The sequence below is a fragment of the Hylobates moloch genome, unplaced genomic scaffold (assembly GCF_009828535.3).
Source record: "Hylobates moloch isolate HMO894 unplaced genomic scaffold, HMol_V3 SCAFFOLD_16, whole genome shotgun sequence".
Taxonomy (NCBI): domain Eukaryota; kingdom Metazoa; phylum Chordata; class Mammalia; order Primates; family Hylobatidae; genus Hylobates; species Hylobates moloch.
The window spans coordinates 2,289,496-2,311,458 of record NW_026652291.1 but is presented as its reverse complement, the minus strand read 5'-3'; the positions used below and the strand labels follow the sequence as shown (position 1 = coordinate 2,311,458).

At 45.9% G+C, this 21,963-nt stretch overlaps 1 long non-coding RNA gene and 1 pseudogene across 1 annotated transcript; one reads left to right on the top strand and one right to left on the bottom strand.

Moving 5' to 3' along the window:
* Positions 1-8,127: 8,127 nt before the first annotated feature.
* On the top strand, positions 8,128-15,320 carry LOC116456264 (uncharacterized). The gene is made up of 3 exons (XR_004244588.2): positions 8,128-12,194; positions 12,350-12,543; positions 12,966-15,320. It is a non-coding gene; the product is annotated as an uncharacterized LOC116456264 (long non-coding RNA).
* A 6,061-nt stretch (positions 15,321-21,381) lies between these two features.
* LOC116456237 (high mobility group protein B3-like) lies at positions 21,382-21,963 on the bottom strand (annotated as a pseudogene).

Sequence of the window (21,963 nt, the reverse complement as noted above, 5' to 3'; positions counted from 1 at the left end):
TTTGCTTTCTAAACAAGTACATTCTGAAGTTGACTTAAAAATTTTTAGTGTGGGTCCTAAAGTTTAGAGATGGGCAAGGAGGTCTCTGATCCACTGCTTCCCACTTGAGAAGGGAGGGGTATCAAAATTGAGCCCCAAGCTGTTTGTTCCAGTGTACCAGGTGCTGACTTTATGCCTTTGGCCTGGAGATGGCAGAAGTGAAAGCTGGCCATCTGCAAAAAGCAGATAAGTGAATTTGAACCTTTTGCATTTTGTTAGCTCAGTCGGTCCTCATGGTCCTGAGGCATAGGTGCTGTTGTACCAAGGTCACTTATCTAACAAAATAACCAACCCTTCATGTATTTTAAATTTCTCTGACAAGTCTGTAGACAATCCTTATCTAACCAACTATTTTCCTAATTGCTACAGCCTGACCTACCAGTATTCCAGAGTAACCAGCAAATGCAAAGTTGACCTTCTTCCTGAATCGTCTTTGATGGTTCAAATTTCAGCCTCCCTGACTACTCCAAAGCCAGAGCAGTCTTAGTAGCAGAAAGTGCTGCACTTTTGTCTACTTCCTAGCATGTGCTGTGTGACCCCAAGGGGTCAGGGAGTCACTTGGTCATCTCTGTCCGCAGTACAGATCTTGATTCATAATGACTTCCGTAAGTGAGGTGACAGCAAATGACTTGCCAGTGGTCTCATTGTAGGTTTGTGCACCAGAGTGACCCTGTGAGCCTTTGTTAATAGGTTGGGAGCTCAGGGTTTATGTCCATCTATCTGGTCTAGCCAGACAGTTTTTTCTGGGAATCAAATTTCTGTGGTTTTTATGGGCAGAAATTTAAGGACTTGTGTGTGCTGGGATGTGAGAATAGAAGCTACGGAGTTCTGTTCTTGGGGCCTAGACTGGGAGGTGCAATGTCGACCTCCAGGTGAATGGTAGGATCTGAGTTGACCCTGCTGTTTGGTTATGCAGTCAATTATTTCTTTTTAAGAGGAGGAGGATTCACTTGGGTATTGGGATCAAATCTGGATTCTGTCCTGGGCCTTACTGTAAAACTAGGGGACTGCCTTTCCATATCTGGTGGGGGTGGAGACCCTTGTGTGCAGCACTCAGAATCCCACTAGAAGCCTAATGCTGCAGTCAGAAGCAATGCCTGGCTGGGGCAGTAGGGGAAATTCCACCCAATTTTGCTGTGAGCCTAAAACCTCTTTTTAAAAACGGTCAATTAACTAAAAAAAATCAAGTCTTTTCGTTTAGGAGAGTAGAAAACAACTAAAAAGGGAAATCTGAAAGAGATGTATTAAGTTAACATTTTTAAAAATCCAAATGAAAGTAAATGGAATCTGTCAGGTAAAGGACAAGTTGTAAACTTGGATTTTTAAGTCTAGCACTACGCTGTTGACAAGAGCATCACCTAAAATGTGACAAAAGATACTGAAAGGATGAGAAAAGGTATAGTAGACATACACTAACCAAAAATGTAGCTCTTTGAATCTCAGAAAAAAAGATTTTAATAAAGTGTGAAAGTTGTCAGAATCAAAATGGAGTCACTTGTGTTCAAGAAACAAAAAACAAAACAACCGGAACAAAATAGAGTAGGGTTTGTAGTCTTTTGTGATAGTGAAGGGTCTCATGCTGGTATGCCCAATAACAAAATTATCACAAAAGATTGCAAAAACCACAGCCTTGCACAAAAAGCATCACAGCCTTACACAGAAAATACTTCAAGGACATCTACCCAGCAACAGCGTGTCCAGCTGTGGACTTGCATCACCCTTGTTATGGATCTTTGTAGCCACAAGTAGTCATCTCAAAACAGTTATGTAATCTTCATTTATCCTTTAAAAGCCATTCTCTTGGCCACATGTGGTGGCTCACGCCTGTAATACCAGCACTTTGGGAGGCCGAGGTGTGTGGATCACGTGAGGTCAGGACTTTGAGACCAGCCTGGCCAACATGGTGAAACCCCGTCTTTATTTTTAAAAAAATACAAAAATTAACTGGGTGTGGTGACATGTCCCTGTAATCCCAGTCACTCAGGAGGCTGAGGCAGGAGAATCGCTTGAACCCGGAAGGTGGAGGTTGCAGTGAGCCAAGACAGCGCCATTGCACTCTAGCCTGGGCAACAAAAGCAAAACTCCATCTCAAAAACAAAACAAAAAACTTCATACTGTTAGGTTAAAATTTTTGCAAAGCCTGGTACAATAGCTTACACCTGTAATCCCAGCACTGTGGGAGGCCAAGGTGGGCAGGTCACTTGAGCCCAGGAGTTCGAGACCAGCAGGGCAACATGGTGGAACCCCATCTTTACTAAAAATGCAAAAAATTAGCCAGACGTGGTGGCATGCGCCTGTAGTCCCAGTTACTCAGGAGGCTGAGGAAGGAGGATTGCTTGAGCCCGGGAGGCAGAGGTTGTAGTAAGCTGAGATCATGCCACTGCATTCCAGCCTGGGTGACAGATTGAGACCCTGTCTCAAAAAAAAAATTTTTTTTTGCAGAGTGGCAGGGCAGAGTGGCTCATGCCTGTAATCCCAACACTTTGGGAGGCTGAGGTAGGAGGATCACTTGAGGCCAGGAGTTTGAGACCAGCCTGGGCACCAAAGTGATACCCTGTCTCTACAAAAAAACTGAAAAATTTAGCCAGGCACAGTGGCTTGCGCCTGTAGTCCCAGCTACTCGAGGCTAAGGATCCCTTGAGCCCAAGAGTTTAAGGTTGCAGAGAGCTATGATCATACCACTCAGTCCAGCCTGGGTGTCAGAGCAAGACCCTGTCTCAAAAAAAGAAAATTTACAGAAGTACAACTCCTAACAGAATAATGCTGGCCTGGCGCTGTGAAATGATCGCAAAAAAACTATGGAACAGACAAAATTGAACTCAATAATGGACTCTAGGTAGACTTAGCTGACAGCCACTCCCTTCAAACCTCCTTTGTTGTTCATAGGTGGCTAGAAGGGTTTTGACACTGGCTCCTAGTCACCAATCACTCCCTGCAGTGTGGGACAAGACTGGCAACCAGGACAGATCCATCCTGATATCAAGGGACAATCAAAACCTAACCACAGGATGATTGACCAGTGATGCTTTCAGAGAAAGATGTTGACCAGAAGGGGGAAATGTGAAGGCTGTCAGAATGAGAATGGAGTCATTTGTATTTTAAAAGGCAAACACCAAACAAAAAAAAAAACCTCTGAGAAATAGAGCCAGGTGAGGCTGTGAAGAGAACATTCTCATGCTTGTTTGTCCTATCACGACTATCAACTAAATGATCACAAAAGACTGCAAAAACCACAACCTGCACAAAGGCCGTCACAACCTTCCACAAATAATACTTCTGCAAGGACATCTACCCAGCAACTGCCTGTCCAACCCTGGACCGGCATCGGCCTTGTTATTGACCTTCGTGGCCAAGGTTGATTATCTCAAAACAATTATGTAATCCTCCTCACTTTACCTCCCTAAAGTACTCACATAGCTCACTATGACATGCATATTCCCATTGCAATGCCCTATTCACAGATACCTTTTTCTTCGAGAGAGCCTCTCTCTATTTTATTGACAAACCAAGAAAAGTCATTAGGAATAAAGAGGATCGGCACAATCTGATGGACAATTCAACACATCAGAAATAAAAGTTCTGACTGGGCGCGGTGGCTCAGGCCTGTAATCCAAGCACTTTGGGAGGCCGAGACAGGTGGGTCACCTGAGGTCAGGAGTTCGAGACCAGCCTGGCCACTACTAAAAAATACGAAAATTAGCAGGGCGTGGAGGTGAGTGCCTGTAATCCCAGCTACTCAGTAGGCTGAGGCAGGAGAATTGCTTGAACCCTGGGAAGTAGAGGTTGCAGTAAGCTGAGATCACACCACTGCACTCCAGCCAGGGCGACAGAACAAAACTCTGTCTCAAAAAAAAAAAAGAACAGTTCTATCATTGAATGCACCTGATGAAATACTCTCAAAATATATAAAGCAAAAGTTTATGAAAGAGCCATAGTAAAATACCACTACGCACCCACCAGAACAGCGGAAATTTGAAACTTGACAACACCAAATAGATGGTGAGGAAGTGGGGCCACTGGAACTCTTACATACTGTGGGTTGGTATGTAATATGGTACCAACACTTTAGGAAAAGTTCTAACAGTTTCTTACAAAAACTGAACATACACCTGCCTTCTAAACCCACCATTCCACTCCTAGAGAACTCCACACTTAGTAGAAATGAGGCCAGGCACTGTGGCTCACGCCTGTAATCCCAGCACTTTGGGAGGCTGAGGGAGGTGGATCACGAGGTCAATAGATCCAGACCATCCTGGCCAACATGGTGAAACCCTGTCTCTACTAAAAATACAAAAATTAGCTGGGCATGGTGGCGCACGCCTGTAGTCCCAGCTACTCAGGAGGCTGAGGCAGGTGAATCACTTGAACCCAGGAGGCGGAGCTTGCAGTGAGCTGAGATCCTGCCACTGCACTCCAGCTTGGCGAAAGAGAGAGACTTTGACGCAATAAATAAATAGATAAAAATGAAAGCAAATGTTCCTGAAAAGACTTATGAGAACGGCCATTGCAGCTTTTTTCATAATAACGCCAAACTGTAAACATCACAAGGACCTATTAACGGGAGAATGGATAAACAAACTATACCACATGCTTAACATTGGATATTAACAATAAAAAGGAATGAATTACTAATGTGCACAACAAAAGTTATGAGTCTCAAAAATGTACTAAATGAAAGAAGCCTTACAAAGAAGAATACACATGTACAGTTCCATTTATATAAAGTTCTAAAACAGGCTACACTAATCTGTGGTGAAGACATCAAGACAGTGATTGCTTCTGTGGATGGTGTGGGGTGGGGACTGATGGGAAGGGGCACAGGGGAACCTTCCATGGTGACAGCAATGTTTTATATCTTGATAGAAGTTTGGGTTACATAGGTGTATGGGTATATGCATTTGTCCCAAACTTGTTCATTTCATTGCATGTAAATTTTACCTTAGGCCGGGCACGGTGGTTTACATCTGTAATCCCAGCACTTTGGGAGGCCCAGGCGGCAGGATCCCCTGAGGTCCGGAGTTCGAGACCAACCTGGCCAACATGGTGAAACCCTGTCTGTACTAAAAATACAAACATTAGCTGGGTGTGGTGGCAGGCATCTGTAATCCCAGCTACTTGGGAGGCTGAGGCAGGAGAACCGCTTGAACCCAGGAGGCAGAGGTTACAGTGAGCCGAGATCGGCCATTGCACTCCAGTCTGAGCGACAACAGCAAAACTCTGTCTCAAAAAATAAAATGAAATAAAGTACAAAAAAATTAGCAGTATGCGGTGGTGCATGTTTGTAGTCATAGCTACTCAGGAGGCTGAGATGGGGAGCTTGCTTAAGCCTGGGAGGTTGAAGCTGCAGTGAGCCATGATCACGCCACTGCACTTGAGCCTGGGGGACAGAGTAAGACCCTGTGTCAAAAAAAAAATAGATAAAATAGATATACAAGGTATGTATTGTATAGACAGGTATTTCAATTAAAATATATAAAATATGAAATTATGTATTTCATTACATGTCTAAGATTCTCAGAGTGGCCATGGCAACCAGTGTCTCTCAAGATGGCAGCTGTGGTGTCAGCACGGGTCCCAGAATGGGTGGAGCAGAGCCCCCAGTGGACCCTCAAGGGAGCTGGAACATCAGTGAGAAATCACCTTTGTTGTAGGAAGTCACTGAGACGGGGACAGGGTGGTCAGCAGAGCCTCCTTGACTGAGGTGTGCCCGATGCTAAGCGTGTCCGTTTCTAAGTTCTCCTTTCAGTAACTACGTCAGTCTGCATCAGTCTATGTCAGTCCATGTCAGTCCATGTCAGTCTATGTCAGTCTATGTCAGTCTATGTCAGTCCATGTCAGTCCAGGTCAGTCCATGTCAGTCTATGTTAGTCTATGTCAGTCTATGTCAGTCCAGGTCAGTCTATGTCAGTCAATGTCAGTCCATGTCAGTCTATGTCAGTCCATGTCAGTCCATGTCAGTCTATGTCAGTCCAGGTCAGTCTATGTCAGTCAATGTCAGTCCATGTCAGTCTATGTCAGTCCAGGTCAGTCCATGTCAGTCTTTGTTAGTCTATGTCAGTCCATGTCAGTCTATGTCAGTCCATTTCAGTCGACATTAGTCCATGTCAGTCTACGTCAGTCTATGTCAGTCCACACCAGTCTATGTCAGTCCATGTCAGTCTACGTCAGTCTACGTCAGTCCACGCCAGTCTATGTCAGTCCATGTCAGTCTACGTCAGTCTATGTCAGTCTGTGTTAGTTTATGTCAGTCCATGTCAGTCTATGTCAGTCTACGTTAGTCTATGTCAGTCTATGTTAGTCTGTGTCAGTCCATGTCAGTCTGTGTCAGTCCGTGTCAGTCCATGTCAGTCTGTGTCAGTCCGTGTCCATGTCAGTCTGTGTCAGTCTACATTAGTCTATGTCAGTCTATGTTAGTCTATGTCAGTATGTAAAAGGGATTTTTGCTGAAAATTTCTTTGTCATGCCTGTGGCTGGCCACCCAGATGCCCTCTACAGAAAAAAGTCAATGTTATCAGAAATAGTTTATGCATATTCAAGCGAAATCATACCTTTTCTCCTTTTTTATAACACAAACGATTGCATGTTTTACATCCTGTTCTGAACCTTGTTTCTTTCGCTTTATATTTTGGAAATTATTCCATAGCAGTACATGTATATTTTCCTCATCAGTTTTTATAGCAAAATAATATTCCATTGCTAGAAGGTAGCAATATTTATTTATTTAACCAGTGCCCTATTGATGGACCTTTGAGAAGTTTCCAATCTTTTGCTATTACAAACAATACTGGGTTAACCTTCAGTATACTGGGAAAAAGAATTATATAATAATTTACCTTGGGTCCAAAGGACCCTTTTAATTTTATTTATACTTTAAGTAGCCTTATAATAATTTACAGAAGAATAAAGGGATCGTAACAAACAACCTTATTAGAAATTATAATAAGAATGTAAGTGTAGGAAACCCAAATTTCAACCCCAAATTTTCCTGTTTTGAAAGTATATATACCAAGAGAGGGCTGGGCATGGTGGCTCACATCTGTAATCCCAGCACTTTGGAGGCCGAGGTGGGTGGATCACTTGAGGTCAGGAGTTCAAGGCCAGCCTGGGCAACGTGGCAAAACCCCATCTCTACAAACAAAACAAAACAAAACAAAACAAATAGCTGGGTGTGATGGTGCATTCCTGTAGTCCCAGATACTTGGGGGGCTTAGGTGAGAGGATCACTTGAGCCCAAGAGGCAGAGGTTCGCAGTGAGCTAAGATCAAGCCACTGCACTCCAGCCTGGGTGACAGAATGAAACGCTGTCTTAAAAAAAAGAAAGAGGGCCGGGCGCGGTGGCTCACGCTTGTAATCCCAGCACTTTGGGAGGCTGAGGTGGGCGGTCACAAGGTCAGGAGATCGAGACCACAGTGAAACCCCGTCTCTACTAAAAATAAAAATAAAAAAAAATTAGCCTGGCGTGGTGGCGGGCACCTGTAGTCCCAGCTACTCGGAGAGGCTGAGGCAGGAGAATGGCGTGAGCCCGGGAGGCGGAGCTTGCAGTGAGCCGAGATTGCGCCACTGCACTCCAGCCTGGGCGACAGAGCGAGACTCCGTCTCAGAAAAAAAAAAAGAAAAAAGAAAGAGGTGGCTGAGTGTGGTGGCTCACGCCTGTAATCCCAGGACTTTGGGAGGCCGAGGTGGGCAGATCACCTGAGGTCAGGAGTTAGAGACCAGCCTGGCCAACGTGGTGAAACCCTGTCTCTACTAAAGATACAAAAATTAGCCAGGTGTGGTGGCACGCACCTGTAATCCCAGCTACTTGGGAGGCTGAGGCAGGAGAATCGCTTGAACCCGGGAGACAGAGGTTGTGGTGAGCCGAGATTGTGCCATTGCATTCCAGCCTGCATTCCCGCCTGGGTGACAAGAGTGAAACTCTGTGAAAAAGAAAGTGAACGAAGGAAGGGAATGGGGGAGAAAAAGCAAAAACAAGAAAAAAGAAAGAGAAAAAAAGGAAAGGAAAAGAAAAAGAGGAAAGAAAGAAAAGGAAAAAGAAAGAAAAAGAAAGAAAGAAAAGAAAGAAAAAGGAAAGAAAGAAAAAGAAAGGAAAGAAAAAAGAAAGAAAAAGAAAGAAGAAAGAAAGAAAGAAAGAAAGAAAGAAAGAAAGAAAGAAAGAAAGAAAGAAAGAAAGAAAAAGAAAGAAAGAGAAAGAAAGAAAGAGGGAGGCCAGGCGCGGTGGCTCACACCTATAATCCCAGAACTTTGGGAGGCCAAGGCAGGTGGATCATCTGAGGTCAGGAGTTTGAGACCAGCCTGGCCAACACAGTGAAACCCCATCTCTACTAAAATAAAAATTAGTCGGGTATGATGGTGGGCACCTGTAATCCCAGCTACTTGGGAGGCTGAAGCGGGAGAATTGCTTGAACCCAGGAGATGGAGGTTGCAGTGAGTCAAGATTGCGCCATTGCATTCTAGCCTAGGCAACAAGAGCAAAACTCTGTCTCAAAAAAGAAAGAAAGTATATATACCAAGAATGGACTGCATGCAGTGACTCACATCTGTAATCCCAGCACTTTGGGAGGCCAAGGTGGAAGGATTGCTTGAGCCCAGGAGTTCAAGACCAGCCTGGGCAACATAGCGAGATCCTGTCTCTGTTAAAAAAGAAAAGACTAGGCAATGTCGTTTGCTTGCCACTTACTGCTCAGGCCCTGTCTTGTATGTTGAATCTAGAACATATCCATCTTGTGAAAACTGCTTCCAGATTTCAACTACATCTTTAGCAGGTTTTAGCTTATCATTACTTCTCACTCTTCTCTCTGAATCTGCAAAACGCAATACTTTTGAAAACTTTGACACTCATAATTTTGTTGAGAGGATGGCCATCTTCTTTGTTCCATAATTGTGAAATATTGTCATGGTTAGATTTACAAACCCCAATTAAATGGTCAATCCAATGAATTGTTTTCATTTCTTCATCATCTATTTCCTTCCAATCACCCCTGTGTATCCAACTTTATCAATCATCCACTTACTGAATGTATCAAGTAAAATGTGTATACAAACATCATAAAAGATGAAGAAATATTATCATGCATCCTTTTAACAAAATGTATCCAATTTCTTGTCACAAAACGTTGTGTTGCTAGTTCTTCCTGTTGAAGGACTGCATATGGATAGGTGCGGTGGCTCATGCCTATAATCCCAACACTTTGGGAGACCGTGGTGGGTGAATCACTTGAGCCCAGGAGTTCGAGACCAGACTGAGCAACATGACAAAACTCCGTCTCTACAAAAAACACAAAAAGTAGCTGGGCATGGTGGCTCGAGCCTGTAGTCCCAGCTATTAGGAAGGCTGGGGTGGGACTGCTTGAGCCTGGGAAGTCAACGCTGCAGTGAGCCAAGATCACTCCACTGCACTCCAGCCTGGGCAACAGGAGCAAGATCCAGATTTCCTTTTTGTCCTTAGATGCATATTGTTCACTCATTGATGCTTGGATTTAAGAAAACTCATCTAGGGTATGGTCATCCGAAGAGTCATGGAGATTTTTTTTCTTTTTTTCTTAGATGGAGTTTTACTCTGTCACCCAAGCTGGAGTCCAATGGCATGATCTTGGCTCACTGCAACCTCTACCTCCCAAGTTCAAGTGATTCTCCTGCTTCAGCCTCCCGAGTAGCTGGGATTACAGGCACGTGCCACCATGTCTGGCTAATTTTTGTATTTTTGGTAGAGACGGGGTTTCACCATGTTGGCCAAGCTGGTCTCAAACTCCTGACCTCAGGTGATCCACCTGCCTCAGCCTCCCAAAGTGCTGGGATTACAGGCATGAGTCACTGTGACTGGCCAGAGATTTCTTTTCTATGATCCATTTTAGCATCACAATTGGCATCTTGACACAGTGCTCTTCTCTGTCTCTGCACACATCTCCTGATTGTCTAAGAATCATGAGCCCCGTGAGTGTTGACTACGAGTTCACTGCCCCCTTCTCTCCAGCCAATTGCCTTGGAAGACTAGGTACTGCCTTGTCTGATAAGTCAGCAGCCAATGACAGACTGACAATGTAAAATGCCCACCCCTTGCTTTAAGGTGGGATGAACCCAGATGCAATTTTTGCTCCAAGCTTTCCATGGGACCAGACTGAAGCCAGACAGACTCCACCCGAGACCACAGCCATGCTTACACTTTTTCCTTTGCCCTCTCCGATTTTCCTCACTCTCTTCTCCTTAGAGCGCTGATACAGTTTGGATATTTGTCCCACCCAAATATGTTGAAATGTGATCTCCAGTGTTGGAGGTGGGGCCTGGTGGGAGGTGACTGGATCATGGAGGCGGATTTCTCGTGAAATAGTTTAGCATCATCCTCTTGGTGCTGTTCTCATGATAGTGCATGAGTTCTCACAAGATCTGGACGTTTAAAAGTGTGTGGCACCTCCCGCCCACTCTCTTGCTCCCTCTCCTGCCTGGTGAAACACCTGCTCCCGCTTTGCCTTCCGCCATGGGTAAGAGCTTCCTGAGGCCTCACCAGAAGAAGATGCTGGCACTGTGTTTCCTGTACAGCCTGAAGTACCAGGAGACAAATCAGCCTCTTTTCTTATAAATTACCCAGCCTCAGGTATTTCTTTATAGCAATGTAAGAAACGGCTTAATGCATATGCACACTGTAATAAATTACTTCTACAAGAATCCCCATTGCAGGCGCTGCTTATAGGAACTTGACCTAGGATAGCTGGTCAAGCAGAGCCATCCCATGACGGAGACTGCAAGGATGGGATTCCTTAAGGGTAACTCACTGGCTGAATGGTAATGACGACCCAGCAGGTGGAATATTGACAGTCCCTGAAGTGCCCGAGCCCTGCAGTGGCTAAAACTTTCACCTGTGGTGCCCTGGGATCACAGCAGCATCCATTCATGACCTTCCCAACAGCAATGTGAATTGTCCAGCTCTCTGTCACAATATAATTCAAGACCTGAACCCTGGCTGCTGCAGATGTCCTAAGGCTGGATGTGATACTCATCATCTCCCTCCTCCCGCTATGAGGCCATAGGTGTAGCTGAGGGAGAGGTGTTGGTGCAATAGTGGCAGATGACTTGGGTGTCTGAGCCACCTGCTGTGCAGCCCATTGCACCCCCTGGTCCTGCCATGCTGTACTGCAGATGTACCACTTCCATCTCACTGTGGGTTACTGTTGGGTCCACCTGACCTGAAGACTTGGTGGGTCCAGCAGAATCAGCTCTTTTATTTTATTTTTTTGGAGACGGAGTCTTGCTGTGTCACCCAGGCCAGAGTGCAATGGCATGATCTCAGCTCACTGCAACTTCCTCCTCCTGGGTTCAAGCGATTCTCCTGTCTCAGCCTCCCAAGTAGCTGGGATTACAGGCACCTGCCACCACGCCTGGCTAATTTTTGCATGTTTAGTAGAGATGGGGTTTCACCATCTTGGCCAGGCTGGTGATCCTTCAGTGATCCACCTTCAGTGGTCACTGACCACTGACCTTCAGTGATTCACCTGCCTCGGCCTCCCAAAGTGCTGGGATTACAGGCGTGAGCCACTGCGCCCAGCCAGAATGAACTCATCTTAGGAAGTTCTAACCATCGGACAGTTTCTAGCAGGGTCCAGGAGCTGCTTTTTGAATGGTTTGTAGTTCTCTGTTGTGTAAGGCACAGACTTTCTCCAGAACCCAAGGGGTCTGTACTGGGAAGTAGCATCTTTCCCAACCACAGCCCCCTCTAGTTCCATTGCACCTGCTGAGTCATGGGTGCATGCAGGAAGCTGCTCTTGTGGCAGCCTCGGCTGCTGGAGAGCTCTTTCTGCTCCTGGCCCAATGCAAAACTAGCAGTCTTCCATGTGACCTGATGGATGGGTTAAACCGTCCATGTGGAGGCTCCTGATTCTTCATAGGCTTTATCTCCAATCCTCTGGATGGCATGTGTCTTACCACGGCATCTGCTCTGATTAACGTGACACCCTCTATATGGTGACCAACATGCTGTTTTGCAGAATGTCTAGATGGTTCAGGGTGCAGGAAGATGATGAGTATCAAGTACAGCCTCAGGGCATTGGCAGCAGCCAGACTGTGGTTCTTCTCACTAACTCTTGTCTTGTAAATGTCCCCAAAAAGTGTGATCAACCAGAGTCATGGAGAAGTCGTGCCTGGTCAGGACCACCTTGCAGTGAGAAGTAAGTGGGTCCGAATGGGGCAGAAAGATGAGAGGCTGGCCCCGGATGCTGGTGAAAGTGTCATATCAACACTGTGCTGATTCCCTTCAGGGTTCTTTTAGAGGAGGGAAATAAACATTTGCCTTGTTTTGCATATTTTTTTCTTATGTATGCAGCCAAAACTAGTCAAAGCTGATACACAGGGGAAGATAAATATCCCCAAGAACGATGTGAGTGTCAGAGAACTCTCCCACTCAACATCAGAAGAGATGGCCTAGCCAGAGCAGCCCGAACACACCACAAGCAAGATGAAAGTAAACAGCTTGGGAGATATGCAAGCATATACAGGGCCAGGCAAGGAAGCAAAAAGGTCAGTGTCATGAAGCACCAAAAAAAAAAAAAAAAACTAAAATTAAAAAGTCTTCTTTAATCTGGAAAGAAGGTTGCTATGGACTAAACAGTATCTTCCCCAAAATTTCTATATGGCAGACCAAACTCCCAATGTCATGGTATTTGGAGATAGAGCCTTTGGGAGGTGACAGGGTTAGATGAGGTCAAAGGGTGGGGTCTTCATGGGGGGGATTAGTACTCTTATAATAAGAGACACCAGAAAGCACTTTTGTTTTCCTTTTTTTTTTTTTTTGAGACAGGCTAGAGTGCAGTGGCACAATCTCAGCTCACTGCAGCCCTGACCTCCCCTGCTCAAGTGATTCTCACCTCAGCCTCCCAAGTAGCTGGGACTACAGGCATGTGTCACCACGCCCAGTTAATTTTGTTATTTATTTTTTGTAGAGACAAAGTCTCATTGTGTTGCCCAGGCTGGTCTTGACTCCTGGATTCAAGCAATCCTCCTGCCTCAGCTTCCCAAAGTGCAGGGATTACAGGTATGAGCCACCACACTTAGCACAGAAAGCACTCTGGAGTGTGTTCTCTCTCTCTCTTCTCTCTCTCTTCTCTCTTCTGTCTTCTCTTCTCTTCTCTCTCTGTTCCCTGTGGGGGTCACAGGAAGAGAGCCGTCACCGGGAGCTGACCATGCTGACACCACGATCTTGGACTTTCCAGCCTCCAGAAGGATAAGAAAATACATCTCTATTGTGTAAGCCAATCAGTCTATGGTATTTTGTTATGGTAACTAAAGCAGACTAAAGATACATTTCTACTAAATGCAATGTGTGATCCTCAGTTGGAGTCTGATTTTTTTTATTCAATCTGCAAAGGAAAAAACAAACAAGGACAAGTATAAAAACAGATATGGTGAAATTCAATCCAAGGCAGAAAAGCAGGTGTCCCCAGATCCATCTCCCTGTAAAAGAGCACATAACAGTGGCTCACGTCTGTAATCCCAGCACTTTGGGGGGCCGAGACAGGTGGATCACTTGAGGTCAGGAGTTCAAGACCAGCCTGGCCAACACGGTGAAACCCTATCTCTACAAAAATACAAAAATTAGCCGGGCATGGTGGCAGGCACCTGTAATCCCAGCTACTCGGGAGGCTGAGACAGGAGAATTGCTCGAACCGGGGAGGTGGAGGTTGCAGTGAGCCAAGATCACGCCACTGCACTCCAGCCTGGGCAACGGAGCAAGACTCCATCTGAAAAAAAAAAAAAAAAAAAAAAAGAGCTCATAAGACTGTGACGTGGTGAGGCAACAACTCAGACACAGGGCAGGAGCAGACAGAACCAAGATAATAACACTGCACATCTAATGGATAATGAAACAGCAAGAGGCCAGGCACGGTGGCTCCCACCTGGCAGCTCCCACCTTCCAGCACTCTGGGAGGCCAAGGAGGGCAGATCTTTTGAGCTCAGGAGTTCGAGGCCAGCCTGGGCAATATAGTGAGACACTGTCTCTAAGAAATATACAAAAAGTAGCAGGACGTGTCTGTACATGCCTGTAGTCTCAGCCACTCTGGAGGCTGATGTGGGAGAATCACCTGAGCCAGGATGGGGAGGCTGCGGTGAACCAAGATGGAGTCAGGAGAATTGCTTGAACCTGGGAGGCAGAGGTTGCTGTGAGCCGGGATCATGCCACTGCACTCCAGCCTGGGCGACAGAGACAGAGTCTGTCTCCAAAAAAAAAAGAAAAAAAAAATACAAGCTTTGGAATTGGCCTGTAGTAACTGAACTTTCTGTTTGAGGTTTTTCTGGTGATTAACCTCTAACTACTATATAACATGGGTACATAGCTACAAGTTGCTGTCATTTTGAGACATTATCCATTGGGGTCTCAGGTGACACCTGTAGAGGTGACTCGCCACCCCATCCCCCCACATCTTCCTCTCAACGTAGTTATTACTATTTTCTATTATTATTTTCATTTGTTTTTTAAATGGAGCCCCTCTCTGTTGCCCAGGCTGGAGTGCAGTGGTGTGATCCCAGCTCACTGCAACCTCCACCTCCCAGGTTCAAGCGATTCTCCTGCATCAGCCTCCGAGTAGCTGGAATTACAGGCATGTGCAACCACGCCTAGCTAATTTTTGTTGTTGTTGTTGTTGTATTTTTAGTAGAGACGGGGTTTCACCATATTGGCCAGGCTAGTCTCGAACTCCTGATCTCAGGTGATCCGCCTGCCTCGGCCTCCCAAAGCACTGGGATTTCAGATGTGAGCCACCACGCCTGGCCATTATCATTTTCAGTCCTTCTATTGGTTCCTTCTATAAGCTTAAACATAATATTTGTGATTTTATTACTGGTTCTTCTATCCATAGAGGCTTCTCTTGATTGCCAACAAAGGAAGATGAAGATATTTGTTTCTCTAACCTTGGCTTTATAACCTCCACCTTCCAGTTCCCAACTTAAGTTATCTGCACTATTACTTTTATACTGTCAGAATTGATAGTATTTATAATCTGCTTGCAATCAAAATAAACTGGTTTTTTGTTGTTGTTGTTGTTGTTGGGTTTTTCCCGAGACAGGGTCTCACTCTGTCACCCAGGCTGGAGTACAGTGGTGCCATCACAGCTCACTGCAGCCTCGACGTCTTGGGCTCAAGGGATCCTCCCACCTCAGCCTCCCAAGTAGCTGGGACCACAGGTCAATGCCACCACACCTGGCTAATTTTTAAATTTTTCTGTAGAGATTGGATTTCATTATGTTGCCCAGGCTGGTCTTGAACTCCTTGACTCAAGCAATCCCCCTGCCTCAGTCTCCTAAAGAGTTGGGATTACAGTCGTGAGCCACTGCACCTGGCCCAGAATAAAGCTTTCTGTCCTTTACCTATAGGTTGATTCTAACGGTGAAGATTGGGCAACACTTTTTTTTTTTTTTTGAGACGGAGTCTCGCTCTGTCGCCCAGGCTGGAGTGCAGGTGGCGCCATCTCGGCTCACGCAAGCTCCGCCTCCCGGGTTCGCGCCATTCTCCTGCCTCAGCCTCCCGAGCAGCTGGGACTGCAGGCGCCCACCACCACGCCCAGCTGATTTTTTGTATTTTTAGTAGAGATGGGGTTTCACCGTGTTAACCAAGATGGTCTTGAGAGGCGACAGCGTGCCAGCAATCCTCACAGCCCTCGCTTGCTCTCGGTGCCTCCTCTGCCTGGGCTCCCACTTTGGCTGCACTTGAGGAGCCCTTCAGCCCACCACTGCACTGTGGGAGCCCCTTTCTGGGCTGACCAAGGCGGGAGCCGGCTCCCTCAGCTTGCAGGGAGGTGTGGAGGGAGAGGCGCAAGCGGGAGCCGGGGCTGCGTGCGGCGCTTGCGGGCCAGCTGGAGTTCCGGGTGGGTGTGGGCTTGGTGGGCCCCGCACTTGGAGCAGCCGGCCGGCCCTGCCGGCCCCGGGCAATGAAGGGCTTAGCACCCAGGCCAGCGGCTGTGGAGGGTGTACTGGGTTCCCCAGCAGTGCCAGCCCACCAGCGCTGTGCTTGATTTCTCATCGGGCCTTAGCTGCCTTCCCACGGGGCAGGGCTCGGGTCCTGCAGCCCACCATGCCTGAGCCTTCCCCCGCCTCCATGGGCTCCTGTGCGGCCCGAGCCTCCCCGACGAGCGCCACCCCCTGCTCCACGGCGCCCAGTCCCATCGACCACCCAAGGGCCGAGGAGTGCAAGCGCGCGGCGCGGGACTGGCAGGCAGCTCCACCTGCAGCCCCGGTGCAGGATCCACTGGGTGAAGCCAGCTGGGCTCCTGAGTCTGGTGGAGATGTGGAGAACCTTTATGTCTAGCTCAGGGATTGTAACACACCAATCAGCACCCTGTGTCTAGCTCGAGATTTGTGGATGCACCAATCAACACTCTGTGTCTGGCTCCTCTGGTGGGGCCTTGGAGAACCTTTGTGTGGATACTCTGTATCTAACTGATCTGATGGGGACGTGGAGGACGTTTATGTCTAGTTCAGGGATGGTAAACGCACCAATCAGCGGCCTGTCAGAACAGACCACTCGGCTCTACCAATCAGCAGGACATGGGTGGGGCCAGATAAGAGAATAAAAGCAGGCTGCCCGCTCGGGTCCCCTTCCACCCTGTGGAAGCTTTGTTCTTTCGCTCTTTGCAATAAATCTTGCTACTGCTCACTCTTTGGGTCCACACTGCTTTTATGAGCTGTAACACTCACCGCGAAGGTCTGTAGCTTCTCTCCTGAAGCCAGCGAGACCACGAGCCCACCGGGAGGAAAGAACAACTCCAGACGTGCTGCCTTAAGAGCTGTAACACTCACCGCGAAGGTCTGCAGCTTCACTCCTGAGCCAGTGAGACCACGAACCCACCAGAAGGAAGAAACTCCAAACACATCTGAACATCAGAAGGAACAAACTCCGGACACGCCGCCTTTAGAACTGTAACACTCACCGCGAGGGTCCGCGGCTTCATTCTTGAAGTCAGTGAGACCAAGAATCCACCAATTCCGGACACAGTCTCGATCACCTGACCTCGTGATCCACCCACCTCGGCCTCCCAAAGTACTGGGATTACAGGCGTGAGCCACCAAGCCCGATGGCAAGTTGCTGTTCTTTCTTTGTTGCGTCGTCTTCCTTTACTGCATCTCAAGGCTCTTCCAGAATCTCAAGGATGCTCTGGCATCTGTGGAATCACCTTGTTTTCGGGACGCCCCTCTCCCGCTGCTGTCGTGCCCTGCTCCAGTCCGAGCCTGCACCCACTGTCTTCCAGGTCTTCCTCCACTGCTGTCTGAGTTGAATCTTCTGTTTCCTGGATCCCATGTGTTCCCCTCTCTGCCACTGCAAATCCCCAAGGAACTTCCCCAGAAAGGGTATGTGGGAGAGAAATTGTTCTGAGGCCATGTGTCTTAGGTTTTGCTGTATAACAAACTACCACAAAGCACAGTGGCAAAACAACCATTTATTTCTTCCTTACATATCTGCAGCTCAACTGTGGTTCAACGGGCCCAGGCCGGGCTTGGCGGCGCTTGACTGTGGACTGCGGATCAGCTCCCAGTCTGCTCTAGCCATCTTTTGTGCCACGTGAACCAGCAGCTACCAGACAGATGTCTCTCTTGATGAAAGACACAAGCCCAGGCCCATGGCAAGCATATTTCAGGTTTCTGCTGGGTCACATCTGCTTCCATCTGATTAGCCAAAGCAAGTCACACGGCTCAGCCCAACAACAGTGGGGCAAGGAAGTTGGCACCTCCCACAGAGCTCAGGGGAAAGGAGTGAATATTTGCTAGGTAATGATAGAATCTTCCACAGCATGTAGTTCTAAAAATGTCTTTATTTCAGGCCTGGCACGGTGGCTCACACCTGTAATCCCAGCACTTTGGGAGGCCGAGGCGGGCAGATCACCTGAGGTCAGGACTTCAAAACCAGCCTGACCAACATGGTGAAACTCCGTCTCTACTAAAAATATAAAAATTAGCCGGGCATGGTGGCAGGCACCTGTAATCCCAGCTACTCGGGAGGCTGAGGCAGGAGAATCACTTGAACCCAGGAGGTGGAGGTTGCAGTGAGCTAAGATCATGCCACTGCACTCCAGCCTGGGCAACAGAGCGAGACTCCATCTCAAAAAAAAAAAAAAAAAAAAAAAAGTCTTTATTCTGCCCCTACATTTTATTGGTAAATTAGCTAGGTATAGAATTTCAAGTTTCAGATTATTTTTACTGAGAACATTGAAGGCATTGCTCCAGGGTCCTCAAGCATCCAATGATGCTGATAAATTTGATGTGATTGTATTTTCATTCCTTAGTAGGTTAATTTCTCTCTCTCTGAGAGCTTTTAGAATTGTCCTGCTTTTTACATTTTTCTTTTCTTTCTTTCTCAAAGTACTGTTTTATGTATGTTAAAGAATATAAGCCCGGCACGGTGGCTCACGCTTGTAATCCCAGCACTTTGGGAGGCCGAGGCGGGCGGATCACAAGGTCAGGAGATCGAGACCATGGTGAAACCCCGTCTCTACTAAAAATACAAAAAATTAGCCGGGCATGGTGGCAGGCGCCTGTAGTCCCAGCTACTCGGAGAGGCTGAGGCAGGAGAATAGTGTGAACCCGGGAGGCAGAGCTTGCAGTGAGCCGAGATTGCGCCACTGCACTCCAGCCTGGGTGACAGAGCGAGACTCCGTCTCAAAAAAAAAAAAAAAAAAAAGTATATATATATATATACAGTCTGGCTGGGCAAGGTGGCTCATGCCTGTAATCCCAGCACTTTGGGAGGCTGAGGCAGGCAGATCACCTGAGGTTAAAAAAAAAAGAGACTTGATTACTATGTATATAGTATTTTTTTTTTGTATACCTACATACCCATGATAAAGTTTAATTTATAAATTAGGCACAGTAAGAGATTAACAGCAATAACTAACAATGAAATAGAACAATTAGAATAACCTACTATAATAAAAGTTAAGTGAATGTGGTCTCTCTCTCAAAATATCTTATTATACTGTATTCACCCTTCTTATGATCATGTGAGATGATAAAATGCCAGCATCACTACTCTTGCCCTTTGGGGCTGTTATTAATTAAAACAGGAGTACTTGAACACAAGCACTGTGATACCGTGAGAGTTGATCAGAGATGGCTACTGAGTGACTAATGGGGCAGGTAACATATAAAATGTGGATATGCTGGACAAAGGGATGATTCACATCCTAAGCAGGATGGAGCAAGCTAGCAAGAGATTGCATCGTGCTACTCAGAATAGTGCACAGTTTAAAACTTATGAATTGTTTACTTCTGGAATTTTCCATTTAATATTTTTGGGCCACAATTGACCATGAGTAACTGCAACCACAGAAAGTAAAGCCTTGGGTAAGGAGGGGCTACTGTAGCATACTCTGCTCTTATACGGCTCTGCCACCATCCTCTCAGTTAATGATGTCAGAAGTTACACCTTTATACATTGGGTGCCAAAAAACATAGACTTATTACTGGCTTTTTACTATTAGTCTTTTAAATCATGTATAAAAGGAAAAGTGGTGTTACAACCCAAAATGACAATAATACTAGCTTTTGTAATTGTCCATGTATTTACCTTTATAGGAGATCTTTATTTCTTCATAGGACTTTGAGTTATTGTCTAGTGTTCTTTAATTTATTTTTTTTAATTTTTACTTTCTTCCTACTGCCTATATAATGGCAGAATGTCCTTTAATTTCAATCTGAAGAAGTCCCTTTAGCATTTTCTGTAAGAAAGATCTAGTGGTAATAAACTCTTTCTGCTTTTGTTTATCTGGGAATACCTTCATTTCTTCTTTTTTGAGGGCAGTTTTGCCAGGTATAGGATTACTTTTGTTTTGTTTTGTTTTCTTTTTTAAGAGACAGAGTCTCACTCTGTCACCCAGGATGGAGTGTAGTGGTATGACCATAGCTCACTGCATCCTCAAACTCCTTAGCTCAAGTGATCATCCCTGCCTCAGCCTCCTAAGAAGCTGCAACTACAGTTGTGCACCGACATGCCTGGCTAATTAAAAAAAAATTTTTTTTTAGAGATGAGGTCTTGTTATGTTGCCCAGGCTGGTCTTGAACTCCTGATCTCAAGTGATTCTCTCATCTCAAGCCTCCTAAGTAGCTAGAATTACAGGAAGGAGCTAACTTGTCCAGCAGGATTCTTGATTGACAGTTTTTTCTTTTATCTCTTTGAATGTACCAACCCATTGCCTTCTTGCTGCCAACGTTTCTGCTGAGAAATCTGCTGTTAATCTTACTGGCGATCCCTTGTGTGTAACAATTTGTTTCTCTCTCACTGCTTTCAAGATTCTCTCTTGGCTCACACCTGTGGCTGGGTGCAGTGGCTCACACCTGCAATCCCCGTACTTTGGGAGGCCAAGGCAGGAGGATTGCTTGAGTCCAGGAGTTTGGGACTAGCCTGGGCAATATAACAAGATCCTATCTCTATAAGATTAATTAGTTAGTTAATCTATAAGATTAATTAATTAATTAACTAATTAATCAAAAATTAAAGATTCTGTTATCTGTGGTTTGGGTAGTTTGATTATAGTGTGTCTCTGTGAGGGCCTCTTTAAATTCATCCTACTTGGAGTTCACTGAGCTTCTTGGATGTTTAGGTTCATGTATTTCACCAAATTTGAGATGTTTTCAGCCATTATTTCTTCAAATAATCTCTTATTATTTATTGATTAAAAACAATAATAATCTCATTTTCTTTTTTCTTTTAAGATGGAGTCTTGCTCTGTTGCCCAGGCTGGAGTACAGTGGCACAATCTCAGCTCACTGCAATCTCTGCCTCCTGGGTTCAAGTGATTCTCCTGCCTCAGCCTCCCAAGCAGCTGGGATTACAGACACCTGCCACCACTCCTAGCTAATTTTTGTATTTTTACTAGACACAGGGTCTCACCATGTTGGCCAGGCTGGTCTCGAAGTCCTGACCTCAAGTGATCCACCCATCTCAGCCTACAAAAATGCTGGGATGACAGTTGTGAGCCGCTGCACCCAGCCAATTTAGTTTTCTCTTTCCCCGTCTCTGTTCTATTTCCGGCACCCTGACAGTGTGTGTTCTTCTACTTGATGGTGTCCCACAGGTTTCTTGGACTCTGTTTACTCTTTTTCAGCCCTCTTTCTTTCTGTTCCTCAGACTCAATCATTTCAGTTGTCTTATCTTCAAGTTTGTTGATTCCTTCTTTGGCCTGTTCAAATCTGCTTCTGAATCCCTCCATGAATTTTTCATTTCAGTTATTGTACTTTTCAGCTACAGAATTTCCTTTTGGTTCCTTCTTGTGTTCACTATATTTTTATTGATCTTTCCATTTTGTCCCTAAATAATTTGCTTTGCTTTGTCTGCATCTTTCTTTTCTTGTTTTGACAGTTAAACTGTTTTTTTTATTCATCCTCCTCCTCTTTCTTCTTCCTCCTCATCTTCTTCATCTTCCTCTTCCACATTTTTCCAGGCAACTTTAGCAGGACCCTTTGCGCCATCAAACTTTCCTTTAGACTTAAAGTCAGCAACATCCTTCTCATACTTCTTCTTCAGCTTTGCCGCCTTAGTGATGTAAGGCTGCTTTGCACTGTCATTTAAGTTATTCCACATCTCACCCAGCTTTTTGCCTCGTCTCCAGTAGAGATGCCAGGGTCTGTGGATTTGGTCTTGGGGAGGAATTCTGAGCAGAACAGGAATAATACAGAGGATGGCCTTTGGGGGTATTAGGAAATGTCTTGCCTCCCTTAGCTGGTCCGTTATCCTCCATTTCCCGATCATAGCATACTTTATCTGCCTTTGCAATTTCATCAGATTTAGACTTCTCTTTCCCATTGTCTTGCACCTCTCAGAGGACTTCTTGGAAAATTCTGCAAAATTGACAGGGACCTCTGAGTTTTTCTTCTATGTCCTTCTCTGCACATCTGCACAAAGAAGGCATAAGCAGACATCTTGTCCTTTGGTTTCTTGGGATCACATTTAGCCAT